The sequence below is a fragment of the Eumetopias jubatus genome, unplaced genomic scaffold (assembly GCF_037043125.1).
Source record: "Eumetopias jubatus isolate StellerSeaLion01/CBP00866 unplaced genomic scaffold, mEumJub1_p1.0 scaffold_7, whole genome shotgun sequence".
NCBI lineage: Eukaryota > Metazoa > Chordata > Mammalia > Carnivora > Otariidae > Eumetopias > Eumetopias jubatus.
Window position 1 is genome coordinate 35,233,612 of NW_028274813.1, and position 20,192 is coordinate 35,253,803.

At 39.0% G+C, this 20,192-nt stretch overlaps 1 protein-coding gene and 1 pseudogene across 1 annotated transcript in view; one reads left to right on the forward strand and one right to left on the reverse strand.

The window, feature by feature from the left end:
- Positions 1–2,342, reverse strand: part of FUT8 (fucosyltransferase 8) — a 332,067-nt gene extending 329,725 nt beyond the window's left edge. Inside the window, exons 1-2 of the mRNA XM_028117728.2 lie at positions 2,277–2,342; positions 1,316–1,509 (exon numbers count right to left, since the gene is read on the reverse strand). The gene's annotated coding sequence lies outside the window, so the exon portion shown is untranslated. The remainder of the gene's footprint in view (positions 1–1,315; positions 1,510–2,276) is intronic.
- On the forward strand, positions 50–15,734 carry LOC114221939 (LYR motif-containing protein 4 pseudogene; annotated as a pseudogene).
- Positions 15,735–20,192: the final 4,458 nt, after the last annotated feature.

A 20,192-nucleotide genomic window follows, 5' to 3' on the forward strand; every position in this document is an offset into this window, starting at 1 on the left:
CTCGAGCCGTGTGAGTGGAGTGCGAGCCGACCAATCCGACGGCCGGAGGATGAGCTTCCCGTACCTAACTCTTCCCTGTAGCCTCGGGACCCAGATCCCAAGCCTGGAGCGCAGTACCGCGGAAAGTGAGAGGGTGCCCCAAGGACAGAAAAATTATTTCTCTAGACTTGGATATTTTTAAATAAATGCCTTGGGTACTTATCCCAGAGCAAATAACAGCGGCGTTTTAGATGCTGAGTATGAAAAGGATCACAGCAAAGAGATTTACAAGGCACTGGCCTGCCAAGACTGCAATCTGCCTAAATAACATTCATAAATTTACAGTATTTATTGAGGCCTTTTTATAGGTGAGGAACTGTATTACAGGAAAACAAATAAGATAACTGATGACTCAAAGAAGAAAAAAAGTTCCCTGTCCTCAAAAAGCTCAGCTTCTTCTTAGGTTTGCTGGACCTTGTGACTCTGGTATTTATTGTAAGTCCTTTAAAGAAAAAGCTCTCAGCAAAGTAGTTTCCAGTCGTTTTTACGACTATTATCTCCCTGTAAGAGGAGAAAATTGAGGGAAAAGTAGAGTGACCTGTCTAAAGTTACACAAAAAAGATACTGGCAGAGCGAGGATTATGTTCTAGCTCAGAAAGCTTGTATATCATCATAAAACAATGATTTATTTAATGCGTGGTTGCCATCCTCCACTAAAGAAGTTCCTGTTCAAAGCTTACAAACAACGGAATTCTATAAGGGCCACAAGCTTTGATTTTTGGAAATGAATCGAAATTTTGGGTTTATGCCATCGTAAGATGAAGTAAAGGCTAACATCTTATCAGTCATACTCTAGATCATTTTTAGAAGTCAGAAGTGAGATGGATATTTACTTTTTAGTTTAAACAGAAATTTAAAAAATATTTTAGCAACATTGTCAATCAACTTTGACCTTGATTTAAGGACAGATTGTCTAGGTGTCCTCTTGTTGGGAAAAAAAACAGACTTCTGAATTTGTTCACTGAAGCTTTTACATTGATAAATCAGAGGAATATAGGATAGATAAATACTCTCCTTGAAATCATTTTGCTTTATTCAATACATTGTACCAATTTTGTGTAAATTCTAGACTTCAACTTGTTAGATCTGTGTATATAACCTTTGTCATTGAGTTTTGGGAGCTGAGTTATAGATTTTGTGATTACAATGTTAACCTATTCTCCAGAACACGATTGTGATTCTCAAGAGTAGTTACTAAATAAGATTTTGAATAAAATTAAAGAGCATGGCACATAAAAAAAAAAATTTAGCAAGCATGTTTAACTTTAAAGCTTACCTTATATAATACTTTAAGATCTCCAAGTTCAAAGCTTTACTTTACTTTTGCCTCAAAACATCCGATTTTCCATCTGGCCTTGATTTTTCCTTTCCAAAAATGTAGGAATTAAAATACATATCTTCTCAGGGGTGCCTGGCTGGCTCAGTTGGTAGAGCATGTGATTCTTGATCTCAGGGTTGTGAGTTTGAGCCCTAAGTTGGGTGCAGGGGTTACTTAAAATCTTTTTAAAAAATTAAATAAAATACATCTTCTCTACTTCCTTCTGCTTTAAAAAAAATATCTGTCCTAGGAATATTTGCCCAAAATTTAGCATTTTGATAGGTTATTATATTACATATTAAAATACCAAATAACTTGGGTGTCTCTAGAATATACTCAGAAATCAGTTCTCTAGTGACTCTGCTCTGTTGAGTCAATGTGCTCCTCGGCCTGTGACAGAACACTGTTATCAAGGCCCCTTCCAGGACATGCCCAGGATTTAGCTGCCACCTCAGAACTGGAAGTATCAGTTATACAACTGACTTTGGGATCAAATCTTTACACACTGAGTTCCAGATCAGTAATGAAATTCCAAAAAATTCACAACAGTTCCAGCTTTTAAAAAACATTTCTTTTACTCTCTCCAGAGAGGAATGTTGCTAAAACTCTGCCTTTCTCTTGCTAGGTTAAGTTTCTGAGCAGGAAAAAATCTCCAAAAGGTTCTAAACATTACTAGTCACCAGAAGACATCTGTCAAACGATGTTTTCTCCACAAGCTCTAGCTTCCCCACCACCACCACCCACTGCTGTTCCTGGGGCCCTCTCACTCTCTCTTCTCACCCCGGCTGCCTGCCTCTGTCTCTCTCTTCACTCCTAGTTTCTGATATTTGCTTAAGCAAGTAGAAGGGCTCCACCACTTCCTCCACCCTTCCCTTACCAACTAGGTTTTATACCCGTCTTCGCTTATTTGAAAACTTACAGATAAGTTCTGCTCAGCAAGAGATGGTACAGAACATTCTTTTGTCATATTATACCAAGAACTGGTAGAACCTTGTCAGTACATTATATTCTTTGGCACAGCCTGCGTCAGATTCTTAGTCATCAACCAGAGCTGTGGGGTCTTGTGGGTGGAGCAAGGAGGAGTCAACCACTAGACAATGGAAGAGATGAAAATGAAAGTTAAAGTGAATACACTAGTAGCCATTTTATTGAGAGATTACCTAGATCAAAGTTAATGAACTTAAATATTATCACATTTCCAAAGTTGTGAACATTCATGCAGAAACTAGTTTGCAGTTTACTAGTACCATTTTATTAATGACTATAATAAAAATAATAGCCTAGGTGTAATATTGCTGAGTGCCAGGCGCCATGATAAACTCTTACCTCCATCATTCAATTCTCAAAGCAACCCTTTGGGGTGGATCCTGTTATAATAGGGGGATCCAAGAGGTCACAGAGAAGAGCTAAAGAGGCTCTCAGCAGCAGCTACTTACCAAATAGTTCAGAAATATTTCCATTTCTACCAGAGTGGACCAACTGAATGTCAGTCCTGGAAACATTCTTAATTTTTAATTGTCCTTATTTTCTAAGTATTGCTCTAGGTACATTTACTTAGAGGATTACATCTTGCAGGAAATCATTCAAAAGACAGCACTGTATTGTTACATGCAAAAAGGTGTGACCTTGAGATAATCATTTTATCCATTTGGTCCTTAGCTTTCTTATCAGTAAAATAAACGGGATGGTCTGGAGAAATTTCAGTTGTTTGCCAGTTCTAAAACTACAAATCTAGCCAGCTTGACACACCATTGCCAGCAACCACAACAATGAAATATGGAAAAACAGTCTATACTTTGAAATCCAGTAAATGTTTTTAAGTCACTTTTGAGCCAACTCCTTAAATAGAAATTCAGTCTACACCCACTTATTAAAGAGCAGAGCCAATCTTTCCAATTAGAAGAGTAAATGAAATGATTGATTTAAAGACTTATGAAACTAGCCAAACTATCCCTTTCTATGACTTGCCTCCATGGCTGAAATTTCTGTCTTCTTCATTGGGATAAAGCGTCATATAGTTCACACTGTTCACATCCACTCCTATTCCTTCCTCATTAATAGAGTTCTCTCTCTTTCTCTCTCTCTCTCTCACTCTGTGTGTGTGTGTGTGTGTGTGTGTGTGTTTGTTTTTTAGGTAACCACAACCTCCCATCCAACCTCCAGCTATAGAAGAGCAATTAGCCTAAATCAATCAGTAAATTAATTCCCTAGTATGGTAGAGACTTGCTTACCCTCTCTTTCCTTGCATATAAAGAGATTATATTTTCATACATACATCCCTGCCACTCAACCCCACACTTGCAGTTGAGCTGAACCACGTGACTAGTATAGCCACTAGTCTATAGTGGGTTGTGGGCAGAAGTGATTATGTGTCACTTCCAGGTATAAAATTGAATTGCAAGTATAAGTTCTCACAGTGTTTACCCTTCTCCAGTCTCAAAACCAGTGTTTTTGAAGATGATAGAGCCTTTGTTAGCCTAGGTCCCTAAAAGAGGAAAATGTGGAACACCCCACCTCCCACCCTCATCAGGTCAGGATGGATATATGAATAAAAAATACACCTTTAGGGGCACCTGGGTGGCTCAGTTGGTTAAGCATCTGCCTTCATCTCAGGTCATGATCCCAGGGTCCTGGGATCGAGCCCCACATTGGGCTCCCTGCTCAGCAGGGAGTCTGCTTCTTCCTCTCCCTCTGCCATTCATCCTGCTTGTGTTCCCTCTTTCACTGTGTCTCTCTCTGTCAAATAAATAAATAAAATCTTAAAAAAAATACACCTTTATTGTTTAAGCCACTGAGATTTGGGGTTGTTTTTTACTGCAGTATGACTTGGAATCTAGGTTATGCTAGGTCTTAAGACTATTCTAATTAAGGTATATTCTAATATACCTGAAAACCATTATAGTCCTGGGGTATACTGGCCCAATCCAGCTGAAGGGAAGGATTTTTAGTCCATATTTAGGGGAGAGGATTCTCTCTTTCCTACCAGATAGGAATGAGTCAGCCCATAACAGAGATTACCACTGGCAGCAATCTAACAACCACCCAAGAAGAATTAACCTTAAAATGAAGTCAACACACTGAAGATGGCAAACAAAGAGAAAAACCCTTGAAGATATGTTTGAGCTGGTGGTTATATCACTCCTGAAGGCTAGTCTTCTCTGGACTTGCAATACTGCAAAATAACAATTCTGGGTTTTTTCTCCATAACACCATAAGCAGAAATTACATCTTATATATCTTTAATTTCATCACAGTTCTTAATACAGATACAGCTCTAGAAGCACTCAAAAATATTGGGTGAATTAAAAATTTTAAAAATATAATAGCTCATGCTCTTGCCTTTAGAAACAAAATATTACCTGAATTAACAAGGTGATACATTAACATTTAATACAACCCAATCTTTACAGATAAAGAGATTAAGACCCAGATACATTTCAAGATTTATCAAGTTCACATAGCTTTGTTATGGCAGAACTAAGGAAAAAAAAAACTAATAATTGCTTCATCAAAAATGACCATAGCTTCCAACTGAAAATAGAGAAGCAATGAGACGGTATATTATCGTGGTAGTTAAAAACTTTGAAGTTAAGACAAATGCCACTTACTAGCTATATGTTCTTGGACAAGTTACTTAACCTCCCTGAGCTCTGGTTTTCCATCTGTAAGAGAGAATAATAATCTCTAGCTCACAGGGTTAAGGAATAAATGACTCAACTTGTAAAAAGCACTCAGCACAATGCCTGACATAATAAACATTCTGTGTATTGCAGACCTATCAAATGGTGTTTATTCATAGCTAAATCAATTTTTTTGCATTAGGATAAATGTTTCTCCTTTATCTTTCCTTTCATTTAATTCAGACCACTGACCTGTGTTTTTCCATCATGTATAATTAAAGTGTAGCCTATACAATTGCCTAGCCAGGACAGCCTTTCCTATAGGAACTGCTCCTGTTTCCACACATCTGCCATGTGATGGCAGCAAGAAAAGACTTGTTACTGCTGATTGGCCATTGGCCACAGCTAATTGGTCAACAGGTGGACCCCTGACCCAAGATGGGCCAATGAAGCCATTCCTCCAAGATTTTTAGACTTTGGAAGGGAGGTCATCTCAAATCTCAGCTAGATATATCATCTGAAAGATGTCATTGGACATGTTTTTGTTTTGTTTTGTTTTGTTTTTTGCCAAGTAGAGAAACACATTCTGCATTGAGAAAATAAAGTCAATGGACAAAGGGAGGAGAAGAGGTGAAGAAAGTGTCTTTGTTATACTAGAGATCTCAGTTCTACGTTTTCTTGACTATTGACAGAATCTCTGCCTTTCCTTCTGCTTTGGGTTGCCTCTTCCAAGGTTTCCCCCCATATTCTTCTAATATATTCCTTATTTTGCATAAACTAATTTCAGGTGGGTTTATTTTAGCTGTGATTAATGCAATGGTATGTTATATTATCATAAAGTAAAAAAATAAGAAGGAAAATCCTTAATTATCTTTATTAACAACTTGAATGATAGTTCTAAGAATATGATCAAGTTTATAAAAATGAACCAATAAATCTTTATCAACTATATGTAAAGTACCTCTAAGCAGAGACTTCAAATTACCTCCCTATATCTGTTCTTTCATTCTTCCACAACAACCAACCCCCAATTTTTAGATGGTCCTATTGCCCCTCAGCTAAAATCCAGTATTTTCTAGTCTCCATTATTGCATAGGTGTGGCCACATGACTAAATTCTGGCTGTTGAGATCTAAGTAGAAATGTCATGTGGGACATCTATTAAAAAAAAAAGAAGTTATAAAAAGAAAGGGAATATACCCTTCTTATCCATTCTCTGCATCCTATTACCTGGGCCATAATGTGATGACTGGAGCCCTTCTAGCCATTTTGGACCATGAGAAAGATAGCCAAACCCTGGGGATAGCATAATAGTGAGGAAGGAACTGGCTCCCTGACAACTCTGTGGCACCTCCATGCCAGTCCTGGGCTGCTGCCTCTGAAATTCTTTCATGTGAATAAACAAACAAACAATCAATCAATCAATAAGCTTCTCTCTTATTTAAGCCACCATTTTCTAGGTTTTTCTGTTACATACCACTGAACCTAATCCTGATACAATGCCATAGTAGTTTGATAAATTGTTAAGTTGGATCCTTAATAGGATCCATAAAAAGAGAAATAAATCCAAAAAGATTTGAAAGAAATATAACAAAGACAAGTACATGTTACTATATTGAAAATTCTTAAACCAAAAATAAAGATACAGACTGGGGAAGAATGGAATAGGTGCAAGAGAAAAAAAAATCAGAGAGAAAAATTCCAGCCAAAAAAGACAAAAAATTACCAGTGTCACTATGTTATAAATATTTGCTCCAGTAAGAATGGGCCTTGCTGAAGTCACCGAAGTTCTAAGGTTCTGCTTTGCAGGGGCAAAACTCTATCTTATGAGTTCACTGGAGGAAAAATTAGATTCTGAGGGGAAAACCTAACTCTAACCAAGCTGACAAAAGTCTGAAAGACCAGAAGGTCCCTTGAGGGCAGAGCCCCTGCCTCTCTGTCTTGATCACCACTATGTATCATATTTGCTGAATGAGTTAATTAATTTTCATTGCGATATACCTGCCAGGGGGATCAAGAAACTCATAACCTCTGGTTAGTCAGGATCTTCTACAGTTTCCATGGGAACAAGGCAGTATGGAGTCATGGTCCAGAAAGTAGATTTTAACTATCTTGAATCCAAGCACTGCCACTTAATAGCGATTAGACCTTGGGAAACTTTTTAAAACTATGTGTCATTTTTTTCATTCATGTGAAATGGGAAGGATAATATTATCTACCTCATTGGGTTGTCATGACTGTAAAATGAGTTATTACACATAAGACTTTTAAGAACAGCACCTGGCACAGATTTAGCACACAACAAATGTTAGACATTTATATAGCTCTACAAAAACCCTAAGCTAAAGCAAGCGTTTGTGGACACTATTATTATTATCTGATCTACATCCAAAGTCAAGATAACATGAAAACAGAATCTCAGGAAGAAAAAGAAATAGGTGATTGGCAAGATTTCCTGAACCGAAGGTTGAATGTCATTTCGGTTCTGCAGTACATGCTACAATACAAGTGTTGGTATTTAAAAGAGTAAAGGTTCTAAAAACAACCCCCTATAAATTGTGCTGGCACAGTTTACAAGTAGACTTGTAAACTCACATAGATTGGGTCAAGGGGAGCTAACTTATATTTCTTTCAAGGCTGATCATTGAGTTTAAAATACACTCCCTGTTTTCTGGCCACTTCTGCCAAATGGCTGAGAAGCTCGTCCAACTTACCTGAGCTCTTTAAGGTGCAAGAAACCAAATAACTTGGGTTACTCCAAGGAAAGGGGGATTTGAACTGTTTTCAGTTCAAAATACATGAACTGAAACTGACCCTGTGGCTGAAGCACCATCAGATACCAAGACAACTGGAGATCTAATCCACGTCTCCAACCCTCTCACATTCCCCATCTCATTCTCTGCTCTCCTGCTCTTCTCTCAGTACCGACTGACTTCCGGTTTTTATTCGACCTTTTGGTTTCTGGGGCTCATGATTTTTGTTCCTTATAATTTTATCTTTTTCATAGTATAAGACACAACCTTAACTTTCTCGGTTTCTTTATTCACATTCTCCAGAGAGGGAAATCTTGTCAGGTCTTCCTATCTTTCTCTACTAAGTCACATCACGGGTGTTCCGGCCTTCAGTCAGGTATTCATTCTGGTCCAAACTACTGTGTCTAGGCGGCAGTGGCTGCCCCTTCAGCAGGGACTGTGGGCCTGAGCATGGCAAACCCCGTAGCAGAGGTAGGAGGTGGGTACACACGGGGATTGGCATCCCTGACACCCTGCTGTCGTCCTTTCCCTCATTTCCCCTTTGGCTTTTGACAACTCTCCGCATCTTTCTAATATTCACATATAGATCTTACCATTCTGTCCTTCGGTCCTCAGTACTTAGCAATTCAACTCAAACTCAGCCTTCCTATTGGTCTTTGCAAATTCTCTGATGCATTGTTTCCACTAAATGTTTAGTTTATGAAGTCAGGTGGACTCTGTTGGAGTCTGTCTCCACACAGACCATCTAGCATCTCACCAACAAAATGACTCAGCCCCCCTTACGCTGTCACAAAGTGAGCTCAGAAGAAATCATGAGTTACATAAAGGCAACACTCATGGCTCCTTTTAAAATCAGTGAAAAGGTGAAAGCCCTATGATAATGGAACAAAACTGTCTTCACATAGGAAAGATAGACATTTTAAAAGCTAATCTACAGACAAGTCTTATTAAAAGCTAATTCTGTCAGGTGTTGAAATAAAGAGTTTATGAATATCTAATATATAAATAGCATATAGCTCTGGGGCACCTGGGTGGCTCAGTTGGTTAAGCATCTGACTCTTGGTTTCAGCTCAGGTCTTGATCTCATGGTTGGTGAGATCCAGCCCCGGGTTGGGCTCTGCACTCGGTAGGGAGTCTGCTTGAAGATTCTCTCCCTCTGCCCCTTACCCCTCCTCTAAAAATAAATAAATAAATCTTTTTAAAAAAAGAAGTCCTATAGCTCTGAATTAACAACAAGGAGGACTGGGAAATACAAAGGAGTGCATGGATGTTTGGTGGGCACGGATATCTCCACCACATGCAGTAGATGACTGACACAATCCCATGTGGCACAGCTCTGGATAAAGTAATTTAAACAGGAGATAACCAGAAGATGAAATGGACACCAGGAGGTGAATTCCAGAAATCGTGAAGGACGTGATAATGGATTAGGTGGAAAAGTGACTAAAGATGAATGAGATTTTGGGCTTGGGGGACTACTTATTTGATATCATTAATATAAGTCATAGTTCAGTATAATCACATTTAGAATTCAGGTCTTCTGATCCCAACCCAATATTCTGTCAGGCTCAATATTTCATTTACAAAAAAGCAAAATCCTAACAAAGGATCATTGCATTAGATGGTGTCCCCAGTGTCTAGAATAGTGCTTGGTCTATGGGAGATGCTCAGTGAACATTAAGTGAATGGATGAGTGAATGAATGAATGAAGAAAGTGACTTTATGTCAACAGAAAGTATTTGACTAAAAAAAAATTGTCTTTACATGTTGTTAGATCCTGCAAATGGTTTCCAAGGAAGTTGTAACACCTTTTAATAGCTATTTTTAAAGTATCCTAAGAAACCTTCCACATACTTATGTCCACATTCCTAAATAATAGAAGAAATCCAATTAACTTTGTCTTTCCTTTTATAGGAGTATTTTTCATTTTTAGAATAAGGGCCTAATAAAAGAACCTATGCAGCCCTTTTACTTTTAATATTCTGTGTGCCTTTAAGACAAAATGTGCTTGATTAGTTCTCCCTTCCAACTTACAATGAAAGCATTTACTGACTCCTCCCAGATACATATGATTGTGGTGGTCATATTTCATTCACCAAATGGAGTGAAACTAAATCTAACAACTAAATCTAGTACTTAATATCTGAATTTTCCTGGAAGTCTAAGACACATGGACACCACAGGGATGAGTCTGAAATATTTATTTAAACTCTGCATCATTCCTCATGACCTTGTACTTAAAGTGTCCTTGGTTGTATATCAGAGCTGATATTCACCAATATGACAAAATTCTGATTATTCAGGGGTCTATTCTGATTGTCTGAGACCATGCAATAGTATTTTGAATATTCAAAGAGTACCTTTGCCTTCTGTGAGCTTAACTTAGTAATAGGGAGGCTAACTGAAGCTCTGGTAAACAAGGTTTGCAGACAGATCATTTTGATTCTGTGTAAGAGAGTTTTTAATCCTTCTTCATTGTCTCCCAATTACCACTTACCACTTTGCTCATCAAAGGACGTGGGATAAATTTTACAATCATTACAACAAATCTAGACTCCAATATCACATGTGGATGAAGTAAGACAAATTTTTACAGACACAAACTAACTTGGGTGTGTATATATATGTTTAATATTTAATGTTAATATATTGGTTTTAGGTTTAAGTCAGTCATACTCTGACAGAGTAGCATGAACCATATAATATCTGGAGATACTTCCTGTATTTATGACTCATAATTTCCCACATATACAGTTCTAGAAAAACCAAACTGCTAAACATAAATGCTTATTAAATTGCTTGTACAAGGAAAAGGATATTGCTTTTTTTATTACAGTTGAAATGAAAGTTGAATAAAGTACATCAGATTTCCCCTAACATCCTTAGAATCATCTTCCAATGTTTTCTAGACTCAGAGCAGCACAACTTACTCTCATCCTTCATATCTCCCAGCCTCCTTGCTAGTCAAGTTGGAACCATGTTCTAGCCAATGGGTTGCAGACAGAAATGATATTAAGTTACTTCCTACTCTGGTTATAAGTGCCTCTGTAAGAACCTCCAGCTCTTTCTTCCCCTGCCTTGGTGATCTTGGAGGCTAGATATTTCAGATGGTCTCACTATAAGATAGAGGTAGGTTGCAAGGATGCCTGAGTGTCCACTAGGAGAAGAGCCACCCTACAAGCAGCAGACTGTGACGTGAGCAAGGAATAAATCTTCATTGCATTAAGCCACTAGTGTTAATTAACCAACTATGATGGTGACTGAGAGGATAATGGGGGCTGAAATCTAGCCCCTGGTTTAGTACCAAACCATTTGGCTTGGCAATCTTTTGCCAAAATGAGTGCCCTGGTCTGCATCCCCTCAGGGGAGGTGTACCTTTTGTAACTCACATATAGATGCCATATGGACTACCAGTAGCCTTGACTAAATCCCCTCTCAATTGATCACCCGGTCTCCACTCCTTCACCCCTTCACAATCCCTCTATAAAGAGCTGCAAGACTAATATTCCTAAGGCATAACCCTGATCATGACATTTCATGCTCAGAAACCTCCAGAGGAGTCCCACTGCTTTGTGATTAAGCCTAAAATCTTTAACATGGTCTCCAAGACCCTCCACAATTCATTGAACAAACCCACCTATGCATCCCAATCACTACTTTTGTCTTCTCACTCCTGTGTTCTCCATCTCTGGAAGCTAGTGTGACATGAAACCAGGAGCTCCCTCAGCCTGACTCCACATAGCAGGCGCACCCCAGCTCATAGCCAGTGTTCACTGACCCAGCTTACAAAATCTCCACCTTCACTCCCTCCATGAATTTCTATGGTATGGAATTTCTTCAAGTCCTCCAGCCTTCAGGAGTCACCTTTTCCTTTAATATCCAAATTTTAAAAAGCTCAACTTCCATCCTATACATGATAAAGTCACCTCCATCTGGTTTATTTGTGGGGGAGAAGGAGGTCTGTCTCACAGTTGTTCTTGAGGCAAGTCAATCTATAGCCTGTTCCTCCATTCTGGCTTTGCAGCATAGCAAGAATTCAGCTGTATTCTCACCCGTTGTTGGAAGGTGTCAATAACAACTCATCTTACTTGTGTAGAAGTCCCTACTTGTGTGGAAGGTGTCAATAGCAATTCATCTTACCATGCGGGAACCAAGAGGTGAGGGAAAAACAACAAAAAATGCATCTACTCCTACTCTATGAGCAGCTAGCATTGGCAGATAAAATATAGGATATCCAACTAAATTTGACTTTCAGATAAACAACAAATCATTTTTTAGTATAGGTATGTCCCAAATATTGCGTAAGACATATTTATGCTAAGAAATTCCCTGTTGTTTATCTGAAACTCAAATTTAACTGAGCATCCTGCATTTTTATTTGCTAGATCTGGCGCCATCAGTAGTGTCCTCCCTTTTGTTAAATTCTTGATCTTTGGCTCAGATTAGGGAGGAAAGCAGGACTCTTCCTGCCAATGTATAATCCACCAAAAACACTGCCATATATGTGTGTGTGTGTGTGTGTGTGTGTGTGTGTGTGTGTACATATGGTATTATATTGTATATTTGTATCAAAATAACATTTCCCCCTTCAATAGTAATGTTTTCCTTCCTATTATTCACATATTATAATGATTTCTACACAATATTTCTACACAATAATATCTCCCATATGACAAAAATAAGCCTCTTGAAGTCAGAAATCTTATTCCTCATATTCTTTCATTGGGTAGTGAGATCTTGGAGGCATCTTTCTGGCATTAACTGTCTACTTGCTACATTGGCATTTCAAGAATTCAAAACTAGCAACAGTCCCAGAGATTCTAAAGCAGATAACAGAGTCAGAAGAAAATGCCTTAGGCGTGTATAATAGCAAGCCCTAGCACTTTTTCTGACTTGCATCAGCCTTGGATTTTTGCTTTGGGACTTGCACATATGTTTCCAAATATCTCCCAGTGTCTTCCAAGAAATACTTGGGTTTTACGTGAGGTGCCTCAGACACTTGTAGGAACACAAAGGTTGTGGCTAAAAGTACTTCTTTTAAGATAGCTTTCCAGAAATGTAACTCTCTTCCTAAAACATACTAGGTAGCATTCCCACTTTGTGGGTGTCGTTTCACTCTTACAAACCTATTTGCACGTTACCTGCAGCACTGGAAAGGAGCAACTTGGCCACAAGTTAACATCTTGTGAATCACACAGCCTCACTGTTCAGCTCCTACAACCTGTGCTTTTTTGGTAGCGCCTCTGGAAGCCAGAAAGAAGGGTGGGTTAGAGTATAAAAGTTAATTAAATACTGTAAATACTATATAGAATCATGGAAACAAATGGCCTTGTGCTTTCTCTCCCATATTCAAACAAGAATGATGCTCCAGATGCCAGTCACTTAGGTATCTACCATGATGCTTCTTTTTTTAAGGAATAAGAAATTAATTACACCGTGGAGGTGCCCTGGAGTAATAGTAGAAAGAACGGGTATGGCCTGGCTCCTTTAAGCAAGTAATCTAGAGATGGGGGATATTTCCCAGACTGCTTTATGGAAATCTAACCCTTTTAGAGAACTTTGGTTACTTTACTGAAAAAGAAAAAGAAAAAATATATATATATATGTACATATGTATATATCAAATAGCAGTTTTTAAAATGAGATAACATATGCACATGATAAAAAATGCAAAGGGTGTATGAAAGGGCATAAAGGGAAAAATGAGTCTCTCCTCCACTCTGTCCCCTAGTCCTCCTTCCCTAAGGCACTAGTGACACCAATTTCTATACTTTCTAGATGTATTCTCTGAGTGTATAATTATATAGCCCTTAAACAGATTTTATTTATACATAATATAGATTATATAAAATAATATACTATTGTACACATTGCTTTTTCAATTCCTTTTTAAATATTTTTATTGGGAAATATATAAGTAAGGGTATAAAAATTCAGGTAGTGATCTCATATTTTTATTTAACAACCTATTTTTTAAAGTATTCCATATTAATGCATACCACTGTGCCTTAGTATCGCTATTATTGCATAATATTCCATTATATGGATATACCATTAACCAATCCCAATGTTGATGGGTTTTTTGTTTGTTTCCAACTTTTGCTATATATTGCTTTTTCAGTTACTTGTCCTTGTTAGGAAAATATATTCAAATATCAACTGAGATATTCAACAAATATTGATTGACCACTCACTATGTCCAATACATGATACCTAGGCCCTGTAAACAAAAATGAAACTAAGAATATTCCTATACATTTCACCCTCTTCAAATTGTTTGGTCATTTCATAGGTGTGTGCTATGGGATTTGTATTGTCCCTCCCAAGTCTGTAACTTCAGATTCCTTCTTCATCCATTAAAAACAAATCTTCTCCTCTAAATTTACTTTACCATGGCAAAGTAAGTTTCATAGATCTGGATCTTTAAACTATCACTTTGAAGATGATATATCAATTTTCTCTGCAAAGGTAAACCTATGCTTAATTATATAATTACAGAATTTAAGAACCAGGGAAGAACCTAATGATCATATAGACCAACCTCTTCACTTTACAGATGAGGGAAGTAAAGCTAAGAACAGGTTAAATGACTGAGCCATGGTCATACTCTAGCTTATTTTTCAGATACAAAATTGGTTGAATATACCTCCCCATCCCCCATTTAAAAGTCAAATCTGTGACTTTCACTTGTGGCCATGATAGAATAACAGGGATCTGATTTACCCTTTACTTTAAACAAATGAAAAACATTTGAATGGTTTGGCTTAACAATTGAGTTAACTATTAACAGTAGTTTTCAAATATTGGACAACATGCTGCAGAGGACAGTGATCTTTGAAAGAAGAGAAACAAATGAAGTGAACCTATAATTATCCCCAGCTTACTGCCTAGAGAAATTCCGGGTTATGGCACAGGCAAGGGAACCCCAACAAAGCCTGGCAGTTTTCCGGAGTTGAAGAGACAGAGGTGAGAATTCAGACTGGCTAAGGCAGCTAGAATGTGTAGGGTAGATGACCAGAGAGGAGAAAGCAGCATACAGAGAAAGTACTGGAGATCTGCAGGGGCTCCCCCTTGAGTCTTTAATTAACATACATGTGTATGGAAACTACCTGAGGCCAAGAAAGAAAAAAAAATACCTGAAAGGAGCAATTACTGGCATTCACACAGGGCTGGAAATACTTCATATTCCCAAGAGCCTAAACGGAAAAACTTTCTAACACATTGGGCATTGGCTTGAGTATCAGAAAGGTATTGCCTCTTTAGTAGGCCAAATGAGCCCTTAGTTCTAAAGGTTTGTCTGCTCCTATCATAATTTAAAGGCAAGGCTCAAAGGGATCAAACTGTTTCCAAGTAACTTACCTGTGTCCCAGAACATAACTCAAAAATATTTAAAGGAATACCGAAAGAAAGAAAGAATCAAGCAGCCAATAATGTGAAATTCATAATGCCTGGAATCCAATATTTTTATTGATACTTTTTTTTTTTACCAGGCATGCAAATTGAAGCAGGAAATACAACCCATAATGAGGAAAACAAATCAGTCAACCAACAGAAACAGATCTGACACAGGTGGGCTCTCCCAGGCTGAGGCCCAGCCCTCTAGCAAGACCGCGTCCCTCTAACAAGACTGCATTTTATTTTATGTCTTTTGTGGTTTTACATTGGCTGAAGTTTTGTGGGTTAGTTTAAACTTGGGACCTCCTCGAAGAGGACCCATTCATTCATTCATTCATTCATTCATTTATTCTTTCCAAAATAGCAACCTCCAGCAGTGCACAAATGTTAGATCTGTGACAGGCGATGCTGAGAGAGAGCAAACATTTCAGCACCTACAATTAAAGAACTATGATGTCAGGAGGATAATAATAAAGGATCCTGTAGAAATTCAAACCCTGTGAATAAAGCCAAAAGAGACCTTGGAATAAATCATCAACAGGTCCACATCGGCCAACTGTATTTGATTGACAAGCTTATCATTGAGAATCAAGAGAAGCCGAGTACCTAGGAAGCCGAGACTGGCCCCCACTGGCTGCTGTAGACCACCTTCAGCATCCATTCTGTGCTTGGTGTGGGGGCTCCCAACAGACAACAAGCGGCCTCTTCCATTAGCTTAAAATAGCCTCTTGCTCTGCCTGCCCTGTAGGAGCTGATAAACTGAGTCCGGTTTCCATTCTTCTGCAGCCTTAGTGAAAAAGGATGGCTGTCCTTGGTTCAAGTGTTAGAATGAAGAGCTGGAGCTTGCTCAGAATAATGCTGTGTATTATGGGGTCTCCACCCCACCTCTCTTTTGTATCTTATCACCACTCGTATAGAGCACCTCCACACTTTGCTTCTTGGTTAAGAATAAACAGAATTGTCTCCCTAAAAAAAAGGATATGACACAGGTGATAAAATTAGTAGACAAAGACATTGAAACAGCTATAGTAACTATGTTGCATGTGTTCAAGAAAGTAGGAGTGAGCATATTAAGGAAAGAAAAAGCAAGTTTAAAAAAAAGCAAAGTTGAACTTCTTAATATGAAAAACACAGTATTTGAGACGAAAACTCAGAACTTCTATGCAATTATAATTTTTGCCATTATTTCTATCATTAGCAATGTCAAATATAAAATAATATTTTCATTGGGTCTAAAAATACTCCTTTTCATATAGAAGTCTCAAAACCACATACCAACGTGCATTAAAACTATCAGTGCAGAATAGTGTTTGCATAGTAAAAATATGTTAGCTGCACTTGCTATTGGTATTTATAAAGAATAGAAGCGGCACACAGCCGTTTCTGTATGCAAAACATGTGAAGCCAAGCAGAACTTCTATTCAGAAGAGTTTCAAGTCCAATGAAGAATAAAAAATTGGGTTCTGCAACTTCATTTTTAAGCTTGGTGCATGCATCAGTTAGAGAAAAAAACATTTTATATGCACCACTTAAGACGGAATAAAGCTAGAGACCCTTGCCAGGGTCAGTGACAGCAGTATTCCCAGTTCGAGGGTGAGCTGAGGTTTGAAGTATCTTAACTTAAGAAATGGGGTAAGAAGAAGGAGAAAATTAAGCAAGAAGCTGAAGAAGACCAAAAGGAGCTCTTAAGAAGAGTGGGAATGTAAAAAATGTGAGGACCACGGTTTACAAGTATGTATGAATCTCCCTGACAGAGGCGGAGAAGGCGATAACATGAAAATGCAATTAAATTCAACCAACAGTCATTGAGTGCCTGTTACCTGCAAGACACTGAGCCGAATGAAGCACTATCCCCTTCCTCCAGCAGCATGAAATATGATGCAAAAGATGGATGCAGATACATAAATAATTGTGTCTTAAATCAGACTGATAGCTGCAGTAACGTAGACATAACAACAGCTAAGGGAGCATAGAGGAACGAAATAATAAATGGATCTTGGGGTTGGAAAATGAGGGAAGAGAACATAAAAGGCAACATTTGAACCATGTCCTATAAGATACAAGGGATTTTACTCTATAGAAAGGGGAATTCTGTGGTTAATTTCATCTCCCATTTAACTCCATTTACTTCCATTCCATTAATTTCTCCATTTAATTTCCCCCTCCCACACACCACCATTCATTTCTCTGCCTCTCTCTGCCCTGCTTTATAATCTAGATACCACACCATCTGACCATCCTTGGTGGTTGGCTGCCTTTTAGTTGAGTTTGGCCAATCAAAGACACATGCCAGAGATTAGAGGGCAGGAAGAGAGGTTGGGGTGTTTATTCACTGTCCCCTCTCTGGTTCAGCACTGTGGTTGGGCAGTGGCTGCAACCTTCCCAGCCTACAGATCCTACTCCCGGCCCCCTTTCCCATGGCCCCAGCTCTCCCTAGGCTGTGGTGACAGTATTTCATCCCCTTGGCCCTTTGGGCCTATAGAAGGTAAGAGCTTCCCACTCAGCTAGTGTCTGGATGTCTTAAATACTCTTGTGGTTTCCCTTTGCCTTGACTGTGTCTTTTAAATAGTTTCTTCATTTGGACCATCTAAGTTGAATCCAGTCCTAGAGTAGTATAAGCAAAGGCAAGGACCACATGCCATGATTGAGGAACTATGACTGCATTATGGGGGACATCATGGAGTGGGAATCTAGGGTAGAGGAGAGTAGTTTTAGAGAATGGAGGCTAGACTGTGAGGGCCTCAGTAAGGAATTTGGACTTTGTTCTCGGGTAAGAGAAATCCAGTAGTAGTTACTGAGTGGATACAATCAGATCTATCTACTAGCAGGTGGAGGATGGAATGAAGGGGGACAAGACTGAAAAGCAGAGCAGCCAGGTAAGGAGTTATTGCAATAAGGTCCTAAAATGGGGCACTGGATGATGGTAGTGAGACTAGATTTAAAAATGGTCTTTTTTAATAGATTAAAAGCAATGAAATCTATAGGGCATGGCAAATAAGTGAGTTGAGCGGGGAAAGCCAAGGGAATTTTTAAGGGTGGCTTTAAGGTCTCCAGCTTGAGAGAATGGTAGCCCTATAAACATAGAGGAAGAGGTTCTTAGACTTGGGAACATGAGTTTGATTTGGACCACCTAGAAAGTGCAGTGCCGTGGAGCATTAAGTCTGAGAAGCTCAGCGCTAAAAAACTGGGTCTAATGTAACAGGAATAATGTAAGAACTGGAGATAAAAGTAGATATTATAGAGCTATGGTTCTTAGTCCTAGCGGTCCTTGAGAATCGGCTGAGGAGCATTTATAAAGGGTCCCACCACCAGATCAATTAAATCTGATTTCTGGGTGGGATCAGAAATCAGACTTAATTGGTGTATATTTAATCAGATTTCACTGGATTTAATCTGGGGTTGGATTTTCGACAGCTCCCTTGCTAATTCTTATTGCATCCCAATCAAGAGCAAAACAGAAGCCTCTAAGAATGGATGCTGACATGGGAGATGTTAAAGAGCACCCATGATAAAGAGTGGCAGATAGAGATAAAAACAGTAAGAAAAATTTTAATCAGGAGAGTGGATAAACACATCACATGCCATGGACGGGGGAAAAGGCATGAGAAGATGTCACTACATCTGGTAAATAGGTTATTATTGATCTCTGGGAAAGCAATTTCAGTAACTGCAGAAGCCAGATTGCAAGAAGGAAAGAGCAGATTTAAGATGAGGAACCAGAGGGAGCATAGACTGCTCTTTCCAAGAAGCTTGGTCCAGTAGGTAGGAGAAAAGAGCCAGTAACTTAAGAAGAAAAGGACTGAGAGAAAGTTTTGTTGGACTTTACAATAGAGCATGTTAGCTGACTAAAGTGAGGAAACATCAGAGAGGAAGAGAATGAAGATACACCATGGAGGATGGGTGACTGGAAGAGCAGGGCCGCAGGGAAAGCTGGGGGTGGCGAGAGATTATCAGGAGAGTCAACCAAGCAAGGGATACCAAAGAGATAAGCTCCAAGATGAGGAAGGTTGAGGGAGTTTGAGGCATTGTTTTCATAATGCGGTGGAAGGCATGGGTGACTAGTGAGAGGGGAAAAGGCAGAGAACAGTTACTGAGAACCTTCCATGTGCGCGGCACCATGCTGAAATTCTACCAAGTTACCTCATCCAGTAATTTAATGTACTTCTGAAGGACAAATGTCACATGAGATAGGAAGCAAAAATTAGGCCTGTTCTGCCCGATTTCGGCCATCCAGTCACCTTGCTCCTGTGGTATCATTACTAATTAATGGCCCTTTAAAGTTTACCCTGCAATCTGTTGTAAGTTAAATGCTTACTTCTAGCTGAATAGGGAAAGATTTCAGCTATGATAATATTTCCTTAGTTTAGTTTAAAGAGAAGAGCAGTAGAAGAACATTTTAAAAGAAAGAGAAAAAGCCTATTATTGAGAACGCTCCATTAGCGAGGGCAAAGAAAGATGGGCTTTAAAAAGATAGTGTTTAATGGCCCCAGCTAATGGCAATTAATAAATATTTAGGAAGTGGAATTAACCTGTATACTTTTCAATTCTCCTTTTAAATGCAAAAAAAAATGTTAACTTTAGATTACAAATCCATCAAGGGCTAAGACTGTGCCACCTCTATCCGTAATGCCTGGGCAACTGGGTGCGCTCAGGGGATATCAACGCAGGACTGAGTCATCCCACATTGCCAGACCCCCCCCCCCATTATTATCCATGCCATACAGTACAGGCAAGCAGGCCAGTAAGCTAAATGGCTTCCAATTTTCCAGAAGCAGATGGAGCCTCGAGATAGGAAACTCATGACGTCGGGGGTCCTTTTCTCTCAGAAACACTTTCCAATATTGGGATCAGTAAATTCAGAAGTAGCTGCCAAGGGTTTCCTTCCTTGACATCCCAGTGAACCAAGTTGGGGAATGTGCATAGCTGCAAAGAAAGGCAGGAAACTTGACCAACATGCCTGAATGAGCCTTGGGAAACCCAGAGGGCTGATCCTTCAGCTGCCAAAAATCCAGTGGGAGTAGAGGTGGAGATAAGGTTGAAGAGGGCTGGGATGAACTCAGGGTAACAC